This window comes from Mus pahari, chromosome 4 (assembly GCF_900095145.1).
Source record: "Mus pahari chromosome 4, PAHARI_EIJ_v1.1, whole genome shotgun sequence".
NCBI lineage: Eukaryota > Metazoa > Chordata > Mammalia > Rodentia > Muridae > Mus > Mus pahari.
Genome location: NC_034593.1, coordinates 139,330,881 through 139,342,501, shown reverse-complemented (window position 1 = coordinate 139,342,501; position 11,621 = coordinate 139,330,881).

The following is an 11,621-nucleotide window of genomic DNA, read 5'->3' as shown; positions in this document are numbered from 1 at the left end:
ATGTGGTGCACCTACATACATGTAGACAAACACAACATCCTTTTATTTTTTAATTTTTTTTTTTTTTTTTTNGTTTTTTTTTCGAGACAGGGTTTCTCTGTATAGTCCTGGCTGTCCTGGAACTCACTTTGTAGACCAGGCTGGCCTCGAACTCAGAAATCCGCCTGCCTCTGCCTCCCGAGTGCTGGGATTAAAGGCGTGCGTCACCACGACTGGCTCCTTTTATTTTTTAATTTTTTTTTTTTTTTTTTGGTTTTTTTTTTGAGACAGGGTTTCTCTGTATAGTCCTGGCTGTCCTGGAACTCACTTTGTAGACCAGGCTGGCCTCGAACTCAGAAATCCGCCTGCCTCTGCCTCCCGAGTGCTGGGATTAAAGGCGTGCGTCACCACGTATTTTTTAATTTTTAAAGTGTTTAATTTACTAGTTCTTGCATAGCTCAAATAATTTTGCAGCATAATGAGTCCAGAAAAGCTTCTTATTAAAGATGTTTGTCGTTCCTACAAAAGGACAGTACATGTCGCTTATGTTTAGAAGAACGCATTTCCAAGGATCTTATGGCCTGCCGGTGCAAGTGCTTTATTTGGTAGCTCTGTAGTTGAGGAACAGTTTTCTTAGGATGGTTCTAAGCAAGACACACTGTTCCATCACATCTGCCCTCCCCTCCACGTGGTGCTTCTTAACCGGTGGCCCTGACATCCACATTAGCTTGCCTCTCTGACTATTAGTTGGTCTTGGAGGCAAGGAGTTGAACAAGCCTCTTGTTCATTCTTAGGAACTGTCATCGGAATGTTTATGATGGATGAAATGAAATTAGTACAAGTGATTGAACTCAGTCAGTGGCCTCTATGCGACACTCTTCTCACATATCAGGAATTATCTCCTCAGTCTTGTGGAGTCAAGGCCAACATGATTTTCATTCAGTAATAGATAATGTAGTATGGCTGACTGTCTCCACAAACTGTGTGTGTGTAGGTGAACATGAGTGTTTAAGCAAATGTCTTAACATGAACTAATATTAAGGTAGGAAAGAGTAATTTATGCTGTTTATAACAATGACAAATGACTAATACACAAAATTTAGATTCTTGGCTTATAATCTTTATATTTAAATTATTTATACTTAATCCTGAAGTTTTGTAAAACTGATTCAGGGGACAAGACTATAAAGTTACTTTGCCTGGGTTTCTAATACCCTTTAACTTTTTTTGAAACCTTTTTCTTCTAGTTTATTCTAAAAATTAAATTTGTCCTTTGACAATACCATAAATGTATAAAATGCTGTCTGATTAGTCTTACTCCCACCCTCTCCTATCTCTCTCCTACCACTGTCAAGGTTCCTTTGCCTACAGACTCCTTTCCCACATGTCTTGTTTTGTTTGTGAACCGTTAGATTTAACCAGGGCTATTTGTGTGACCATGGATTTGGGGCCATCTTTTAGACCCCAGTGTGTTTGACAGTGTGCACACAACTTAAGGCAGTGACTCCCAGTCTCCCAGAATCTGTCAGTAGCCAATGGTTCAGCAGCTGGGAGCCCCACCACTGCCCATGATTGACTGTGGACAGGGCCAGCCTTGGGCAGGCTCAACGTGAATCTCCTTAGCTGCTCTGAGTTTGTGACTGCAATGGCTGAGTTGTTCCCGGAAGATGGCGTGTGATTGCCCTTCTCCCTGTTGTGCCTCTTATGATCTTTCGTTCTTTCACCTACTGTGAAGTTCTCTGTACCTTAAAAGGAGTGCTACAATTGTCCTATTTAGGACTGAGCTCCCAGCTGTCACTTATCCTGGGCAGCCACACACCTGTGTTCACTGAAAAGAGGGGCTTCTCCGAGAAAGGCATTTGACTCTGGGTTGTGACCATATGGGCTGTATGTTCACAAGGCAGTTTGATGATGTGTCAGTTCAGCTAAAAAAGCAGCAAGTTCTCTCCGAAGGCCCATGACTCCCTCAGCCTTGTGTTTCCGCTAGGTTTACAGTGCTGGACATTGATTTTTTTTTTAATTTACTTTTCTGAGACAGGCTAGCTAAGGACTTTGATCCCCCAGCCTCCCATATGCTGGGGGGTGAGTATGCCACCACGCCAAGCCTAGATTCAGAAACACATTTGCTGTTGTGTTATGATTGCCTACAATCTTCAGCGCAGTAGCATGCTCTGCAGGGGGGTGGCTTAAGCAGTATGTTAGACTGCACAGCCTAGCTGCCTAGTACGTTACCTGTCTAGATTTAGATAACTACACACTGATGTTAACACCACAAAATTGCCAACTGGGAGAGGTCTCAGAATGTGTCAAGCTGTCTTAATCACTTTTCTATTGCTGTGACAAGATACCACGACGAAGGTAACATAGAAGAAAGAGCATATTTGGGGCTAACAGTCTAAGAGTATTAGAGTCCATGATCATCATGATGAAACCTGATAGTGGGCAGGCAGGCCGGTATGGCACTGCAGCAATAGCTGAAAGTCACATCTTGATCACAAGCTTGAGGCAGAGAGCTAACTGGGAATGGCTAGTCTTTTGAAACCTCAGAGTCTGACCCCATTGGCACGCCTCCTCCAACAAGGCCACACCTCCTAATCCTTCCCAAACAGCTCTATCAACCAGGGACCAAATATCCAAACATATGAGTGTGTAGGGATCATTCTCTCAAACCACCACAGAAACCACACATGCACACATGCATATGCGCATGCACACACACAGACACACACCAGACACATGCACGCACACGTGTGTACTATGGCATTCTGAGGGTATTGGTAGTTCTTTTTTTTATAACAGTAAGAATATGGTTTCATGCTGTCACCTAGTTGCCTTCATGATCCTTGGTATTAGTTTAAATGCTGAGTTGCAGATACACAATTTCTTGTCTATGCAAACGGCAATATGAAATTATCTGATACATTTCTTTTCCTGTGTTGGGTATTAAACTCAGGGTCTCACCCATCCTGAGCCATGAATGAGCTACATCCAGTGCCCACATTATCTGATTTTTAGCCCATGAAAATTATTTTCAGTTGAGTGATATTTGGGAAATGTCTCCTGAAGCAGGAGGTAAGCAACTCAGAGTAGCTCCAGCAAATGCCTGATATGGGCCAGCTTCTCTAGGTCCCTCCTGCCTGAGAATGTAATCAAAACCCTGAGGTTTTTCACACCGAGCAGAGCCAAGCTGCAAAGACTAGAACCAGACCAGCTGCCTGGAAGGAACAGAAACCAGCCAAGCTGCCTGGAAGAGGTTTAGAGCAACTGAGGCACCTGGAAAGGACCCTCTCCAACCTGCTGAGCTGCCTGCAGGCTGTGCAGCGTGCTCCAGGTTCCGGATTTGTGAGCTGTCACGTCATGCTGGGCTGGGCTTTGTTGATGCAGCTGCATGTGAGTTATTGCTGCTCCCGCACGTAACCTCTATCCCATAAACCTGCAAGGAACTCCAATAAAAGTCACTGGTCCACCAAGTTGGACTCTGGTGTGTTGTGTGATCTATGGGGTGAGTAGATGTGTGTTGCATACCCCCAGGGAAAGTTTTGTCACATAACGTAAAAGTATAACGATGAAACCTGCAGTACCATGCCTTTAATTTCAGTGCTTGGGAAACAGAGTCCGGCAAATGTTCTTAATTCTCTGGTCATCCTAAGTGAGCACTGGTGCAATGTGGGGAAAAGCTATGTCTCCTGAAGTTGCTACCTTCATGGTTTCCTTTATGACGGTTACATGTATTTATCTGTGCATGTGTGGACATGCATGTACCTTGGTGATGTGCAGAAGTCTTCTCTCCTTGCAACATGTGGGTCCGGGGGATGTGGCTTAGGTCATCAGGCTTCGCCATAAGGGCTGTTATCCACTGAGCTGTCCTGTTGGCCCACAGTCAGTGGTAAGCATTCGTCCAAATCTTGGTGTTTTGCTTGATATTTATGTGTTGGAATTCAGAGACCATTAGGCAAGTGTCCTTTTTATCAATGCTATTTCAGTACAGTGTACTTTGGAGATCTAAATAGAAGGGCTAAATGCATCTGTCTCTAAGGCAACAGTGAAGAAAATGTCTGATAACGGTTCTCAGAAAAATTTTAAAATGTGGAGCTGGGCATGATGGTGCATGCCTGCTATCTCAGCACATGGCTGAGGCAAGAGGATTTTAGTTTGAGGGCAGCCTGGGCTACATAGTGGGACCCTGAGTTCAACAAGTAAGCAAACAATAAAAACAAAAGAACAAAAATGAAATATTAAAAACTTATTAGAAAATGAATTTGTATTAAGTGTGTGAGTGTGTGTGTGTGTGTGTGTGTGTGTGATTACCTGTCCCCCAAAGTGATGGAAATGTACTTTCAGGAAAAAACCCTGTTTTTCTTTCATGAATTGGCTGCACATATTTCGTGTTAGGTATAGTTGCTAAGTCATTGTACAAAGTGAACATCATAAATAAGTGTGCTTCTTTTTCTTCTTGCCACTCAGAGCAGGGGAGGAAGTGTAGTTTTAGTTTTTACATGCTACCTCTTTTACAGACACTAGAAACTATTACAGTGTCTGACTTGGTTATTAACAGTAGCTACCATTCACTACAGCTTTGAAAGATACTGAATTAAAAGCCTATTTTCAGACCTTAGTTGCTTGGATTTTTTGGTCACTATCAATTTAACATTTATTTTTGTTTCTTTTAAATTGTGTGTGTCTGTCTGTCTGTCTGTCTGTCAGAGAGAGAGAGAGAGAGAGAGAGAGAGAGAGGAGAGAATATGTGTGTGTGCTGGGTACTCTTATGTTCACATCATACAGGCTAGAGTCATTTGAGAGATGCAAGCCTCAATTGAGAAACCCTCTCCATAAGATCAGGCCATTGGCAACCCTGTAGAGCATTTTCTTAATTCATGGTTGATGAGGTAGGGCGTAGTATATTGTGGGTGGTGCCACCCCTGGGCTGGTAGTCTGGGTTCCATAGGAAAGCAGGAAGAGGGCATCATGATGAGCAAGCCAGTAAGCAGCACCCCTCCATGGCCTCTGCACCAGCTCCTGCCTCCAGGTTCCTGCTCTGTTTGAGTTCCCGTCCCGACTTCCTTCAGTGATATATGATCCACAGATGAACTATTAGGCCTAGTCTCCTCACTCTCCCAGATTAATTCTTATACAGAACAGCTTCTTAATGAATGCAGGGATAAACTTATGCTGAAAAGTTTTGTAAATGTTTTATGAAACTAATTTGGGGATACATTTAAGATATCCCAAGAGGGTGGCTAGAGAGATGGCTCAGTGGCTAAGAGCACTGACTGCTCTTCCAAAGGCCTTGAATTCAAATCCCAGCAACCACATGGTGGCTCACAACCGTCCGTAATGAGATCTGACGCCCTCTTCTGGTGTGTCTGAGGACAGCTACTGTGTACTTATTTATAATAATAAATAAATCTTTGGGCTGGAGCAAACAGGGCCGGAGAGAGTGGGACCGACCAGAGCGAGCAGAGGTCCTAAGTTCAATTCCCAGCAACCATGTGAAGGCTCACAGCCATCTGTACAGCTACAGTGGACTCATATACATAAAATAAAATCTTTTTAAAAAAAGATACCCAAGGAGGAAGATAATCAAAATGTTTCTGAAACATGCTAAGTTAAAACAATTTGGTAGAAGACTATTACGAGTTAAGGAAATGTAAAATATATCATGAAGTTAGATCTGTTACTTTCCAATTAAGTTTATAACCTGAAATACTTATTTTAGGTAAAATGTACTTCAGAACTCCATTTAAAGAACAGTTAATGTATTACTTTACTGAAATTTCCTATTATAATTTAAAATTATTGGATTCCAAGTGTCTTTCATATAACTAATGTTTTCTATTTAAACCAGTTTCTTTTTAAATTAATTTTATTAATTATAAAATTTAATTTTATTTATTCACTTTACATCCTAATATCAATCCCCTTTCTCCCAGTCCTCCCTCATATAAATCTTTCCCCCATCTCCTCTCCCATTCTCCTCTAAGAAGGGGGAGCCTCCCCTAGTCTCCCTTTGCCCCAACATATCAAGTCAATGCTGGACTAGACAAATCCTCTCCTACTGAGGCTTGGGGACAGGATCACAGGCAGGCGGCAGATTCAGGGACAGCCCCACTCCAGTTATTGGGGAACCCACATGAAGACCAAGCTGCACTTCTGCTACATATGTGTAGGAGGTGGGTGAGGGCCTAGGTCCAGCCAGTGTATGCTCTTTGGTTGGTGGTTCAGTCTCTGGGAGCCCCAACGGTCCAGGTTAGTTGACCCAGTTGATCTTTCTGTGGAGTCCCTGTCCTCTTTGGGTCCCTCAGTTCTTCTCCCAACTCTTCCACAAAACTCCTCGAGCTCAATCTAATGTTTGTCTGTGGGTCTCTGCATCTGTTTCCATTGGCTGCTGTGTGGAGCCTCTCAGAGGACAGTTGTGGTAGTCTCCTGTCTGCAAGCATAACAAAGTATCATGAATGGTGTCAAGGATTGGTATACAGCTCCTGGGCATATACCCAAAAGGTGCTTCAGCATCTCACAAGGACCTGGCTCAACTATATTGTGAATACACTTTATTCACAATAGCCAGAAACTGGAAACATCCCAGATGTCCCTCAACTGAAGAATGGATACAGAAAATGTGGTTCATTTACACAATGGAATAATACTCAGCTATGAAAAACAAGGACATCATAATTATCCAGGAAATGGATGGAACTAGAAAAATATCATCCTGAGTGAGATAACCCAGACCCAAAAGGATGTGCATGATATGTACTCACTGATAAGTGGATATTAGTCATAAAGTACAGGATAACCATGCTAGAATCCACAGAACCAAAGAAGTCAAATAACAAGCAGAGGGTGGTCCAAGGGAGGGTGCTTGAATCTCACTCAGAAGTGGAAATAAAATAGATTTCAGAGGTAAATGGATGAAGTGGGAGAGAGGATGGGAAGAGAAATGGGGTGGGGGGAGGGGGATCGGTGTAGGAATAAAACAGGAGAGAGAAAGAGAGAGAGAGAGAGAGAGAGAGAGAGAGAGAGAGAGAGAGAGAGAGAGAGACTCTGGCCATTCCAGATAAAGATCTTCAAGTGGCCACTTCCTGTAGCCAGTCAGGACTCCCAGAGGAGGAGTAAGGTCAGCCACAAAACCTTCAACCCAAAATGTGACTGGCAGAGACAGAGGGAATGGCCAACCAATGCCTGGCCAAAATTGAGAGCCAGTGTTTCTTTTTATGTACTTAAAAAAAAAGATTTATTTATTTATTTTATGTATGTGAGTACACTGTAGCTGTACAGATGGTTGTGAGCCTTCATGTGGTTGTTGGGAATTGAATTTAGGACCTCTGCTCTCTCTGGTCAACCCTGCTCACTCGGGTCGGCCCGCACGCTCAGTCCCTGCTTGCTCCAACCCAAAGATTTCTTTATTATTGTACATAAGTACACTGTAGGTGAGTTCAGACACACCAGAAGAGGGTGTCAGATCTCATTACAGGTGGTTGTGAGCAACCATGTGGTTTCTGGGATTTGAACTCAGGATCTTTGGAAGAGCAGTCAGTGCTCTTAACCTCTGACTCATCTCTCCAGCCTCCCAATGTTTCTTAATCCAAAAAATCCTTGGAATGGAATGCTATTACTCACAGCTGAGAGAGAAACTTAAATATGCAGGTTCAGATAGCCTGTTTTCAGAGTATAGTCTAGTGGCTCATGCCTACATTCCCAGGACTTTGAGAGGTGGCGGCAAGGAGATCAAAATAAACCTTGGCTATGGAATGAATTTGAGGTTAGCCTGGGTTACATAAGGGTTGAATCAAATGGACAAAGAGCAAAAATGCAGTGAATTATGCCACAAAACATGGACGGTGAGCAGGACCTGTGCTTCCTTCAGAGAGGATTACATCATCTCGGAGAATGTTGCCCTTTTGCTTATGCATATCTGTCATTATGCAGTAATATGAATGTTTGTGTTTGTTCTTGAGACAGGATCTCTCATAGCCCAGGCTTGCCTCGAACCCCTGATCCTCCTGTCTTCCCTTCTCAAGGGCTGGAACCCGAGGTGTGTGCCACCTTGCCTAGCACTGATATCTCTTAATCATTTACTACCTGTCCAGGGCTCCGTCACCAGATCTATATCTACAAATTCTCGCATTCCCCACACAAGGTTTCTAAAAAACTATTAGCTCAGAGAGATGAAAAGAACTTGCAAGATTATATCTAGTTCATGGCAAGTTTTTGAATTTGTCATGTGTTTTGTTTCATCATTTTTTAAGTTTCTTTCTCTCTCTCTCTCTCTCTCTCTCTCTCTCTCTCTCTCTCTCTCTCTCTCTGTGTGTGTGTGTGTGTGTGTGTGTGTGCATAGGTGCTAAAGACCGGAGGATGTTAGATCCCTAGGAGCTGGAAGAGCAGCAAGCACTCGTAGTGGCTGAGCCAACTCGCTACCCCTTAGTTTGACTGTTCTGAGGCAGGGTCTCCCTGTGTGCTCCAGGGTGGCTGGGATTCTGCTGTCAGCCTCCTCTAAGAGGAGGACTTGCAGGCACTTGCCGCTGTGCTCGCCTGAGACCCACGCTCTGCACTGGTACCCTAGTGAGATTTCCTCAGAACATCTGTAGATAGTACTGAGTGCAAGCTCTGTGCATGCGTGCGTGTGTGAGTGTGTGTGAGTGTGTGTGTGTGTGTAGACGCCATTCTTTTATCCCTCTTTTTTTTTTTTTTTCTAAAAATCCATTTTAAAAGGGGACTGGGTGGCTGCAGAGATGGCTCAGTGCTTAAGAGCACTTGCTGCTCTTACAGGGTCTTTGATGCCTAGCACCCATGTAATGACTCACAAGTATGTGAAACTCCAGTTCTGATGGTTATTAGAGCATCTAATATTCTATCTGGCCTCCACAAATATCAGGTAGACATGTGGTATGAAGACATGCATGCAGGCAAGTGCTCACATAAAAAAATAAAATAAAACCAATCAGTTTGTTCTGTTTGGAACAGAAAGTGAGGTTCCCCTCAGGAATCCATTTGGAGACTGGGTTGTCCCCACCCTGTGGAAGGCAGCACGGGTCTCACTCTGCTTGGCAGATACAAGCTCACCCCTGACACTACCAAAATGACAGCAAACCCCAATCTCTGATGTTGCAAGGATTCATTTCCAGGTCACACTCTAATTTTAAAAGTTTACTGAAATGCCAGGCATGGTGGCATGAGCCTTTGATTCCAGCACTCAGGATGCAGAGGCAGGCAGATTCCCGTGATTTCCAGGCCAGCCTGGTCTACAGTTGAGTTCCAGACAGCCAAGGCTACACAGAGAAACCCTGTCTTGAAAAACGGGGAGAGAGAGAGAGAGAGAGAGAGAGAGAGAGAGAGAGAGAGAGAGAGAGAGAGAGAGAGAGAGAGAGAGAGAGAGAGAGAGAGAGACTTATTGAGTAAGTTCACTGTTACAAAATGAATTACCAAATACGGCAAAAGTATTTTTGGATAATATTTCCTAGTACAATGTTTCCAATGTAACTATGGAAGAGTCAGGGTGATAGTGTATGACTGTAACCTCTGCATTTGGGGGGAGGAGGATTGAGTTCAAGGTCAACACAGGCCACATGTAAAGACCCTGAAACCAACAACAAGATTAAACAAAACACTAACAGAAAATAAAGTGAGAGATATTTGGCTGCGCTTGAAAACTTTTCAAGTCATACTTATTTTAGGCTCAAAATATAACAACGGAAGAAAAAAAAAAAAACCGACTCCCCCTGACAGTATTCCCAACAACTCCCAGAGAAAAGAATTAGAAAATAGTTAAGGAGAGACGAACATTCCACGTTAGAGTAGAACTTTAGCAACTATACTGTAGTTTTTACAGTATGAAGTCTGAGAGCAGTTATGGGTAGTGCACACCCGTCACCCAGCACTCTGTGCTCCTTTTCTAGTGAAGGGAAAGTAGGTCGGGCACGTTTCACCTAACATTTTGGGGGTGTTGCTACTTTTGAGCGACAGGGTCTCACTATGTAATTCTGCCTGGAACTTACTGTGTAGATCAGGGAGGCCTCCAACTTAGAGCAATCCTCCTGCCTTTGCTTCCCAAGTGCTGGAATGACAGCGAGGCCTCCAACTTAGAGCAATCCTCCTGCTATCTCTTGTCCTCACCACCACTGTAATGGGGCTGGTGTTGTGGCTCACTGAGCTAAGTGCTTGCCTAGCATTCAAGCAGCCTCGGGTTTGACCTCCACCGCCACATGCACCAAGCAGGATCAGGATTTCAAAGTCATCCTCTGCCATACAGTCTCTGTGAGGCCAGCCTGAGATAGTGAGACTGTCTCAAAAAAGAAAAATCAATAAATAAAAGCTCACTGTAAAAGTTATGTTCAGTGTTAATTCTTTGCATGGGAAATATTTTTGTCTCTCTGTGTGTGCCTGTGCATGGGTGGGTGTGTACATGTGCACAGCCGTGTGTGTGTGTGTGTGTGTGTGTGTGTGTGTGTGTGTGTGTAGGTCAAAGGGCAACATCTGATGCTGATCTTCCACATTTCTTGAGGCAGGGTTTCTGCTTGCTCTGTGAGCTTCCTGGGATCTCCCGCCATTCCTTCCCGAGCTGTAGGAGTGCTGGAGTCATACAATGTGCTACTGCACCGAGTTTCATGTGAGTAGTAGGCACACAAGTTCATGCCTTCTTGCTCACTCAATGCTCTGCTGTGGGAGTCTCTGCAGTCTTTATGGCCAGCAGCGAAACGATTCAGCGAGGTAAGAATGAAACTCGCTTCAGCTTGGCTGAGTTACCTGGTGCGCGTTCAAACTTCTAGAGTCTGACACCAGTTGTTTTATTTTAGCCACAGAAAGCACAGTGCGGTTTTGGGAAAAGGTTTTCTGATAACAACGAACTAGTCCCATGAGTATAAGACATATATGTTTACATTGACATTCTTTACAAAATACATCTGGCATCTTTCACGAAGATGGGTACTGTGAACCCAGAGATAGTGCCCAAGATTGAGGGTCTAGGGAGACTGGCTGCGGTGGTCAGGACTAGCCTGCCCTTGAGAGAGCACAGATGTTAGGCTGCTGTAAAGTACAAGGGAAGATGTAATGGCCTAGAAGCAATGCTCGGGATGTATGGGGAAAGAGCCTGGAGTAAGTGCGACACAAATTCTGGGGCATGTGGGTGAAGCCTGGCTCTACAGACAGCAAAGGGTCACTAGGGTGTAAACCACAGCCTTTCTCACAGCCCGGGGGTGGGGACAGGTACACATCTCCCTCCTGCAAAGAGATAAGCCTTCCTTGTTTAACCTTTCCTGGCTTCTCCAGTGCTTATCTGTGTGCGCAATGACCCCTTGCCCTCTGACTCATCGCCTTAGTCCTTCAATGAAAATGCATTTTTAAAACCTGCTCTCCTATTTGCAGCTTGTATAAAGGAAACTGCCTGACTCTGAGACTTGTGGACCAACCTGTAGGTGTTTCTATCTCAGTTTTGTGTGAAACTGATCCTGAGTGGCTAGAATATATGTTCCTTGAACATGCCTGCTTTTTCCTATGTCTGTATGGTAGGGCATATCGTATTCAGGTAGCTTGCCCTTTGGGCTGGTGAGATGGCTTAATGGTAAAAACACTTGCCAGCAAGCCTGATGACTGAGATTCACACACACACACACACACACACACACACACACACACACACACACACA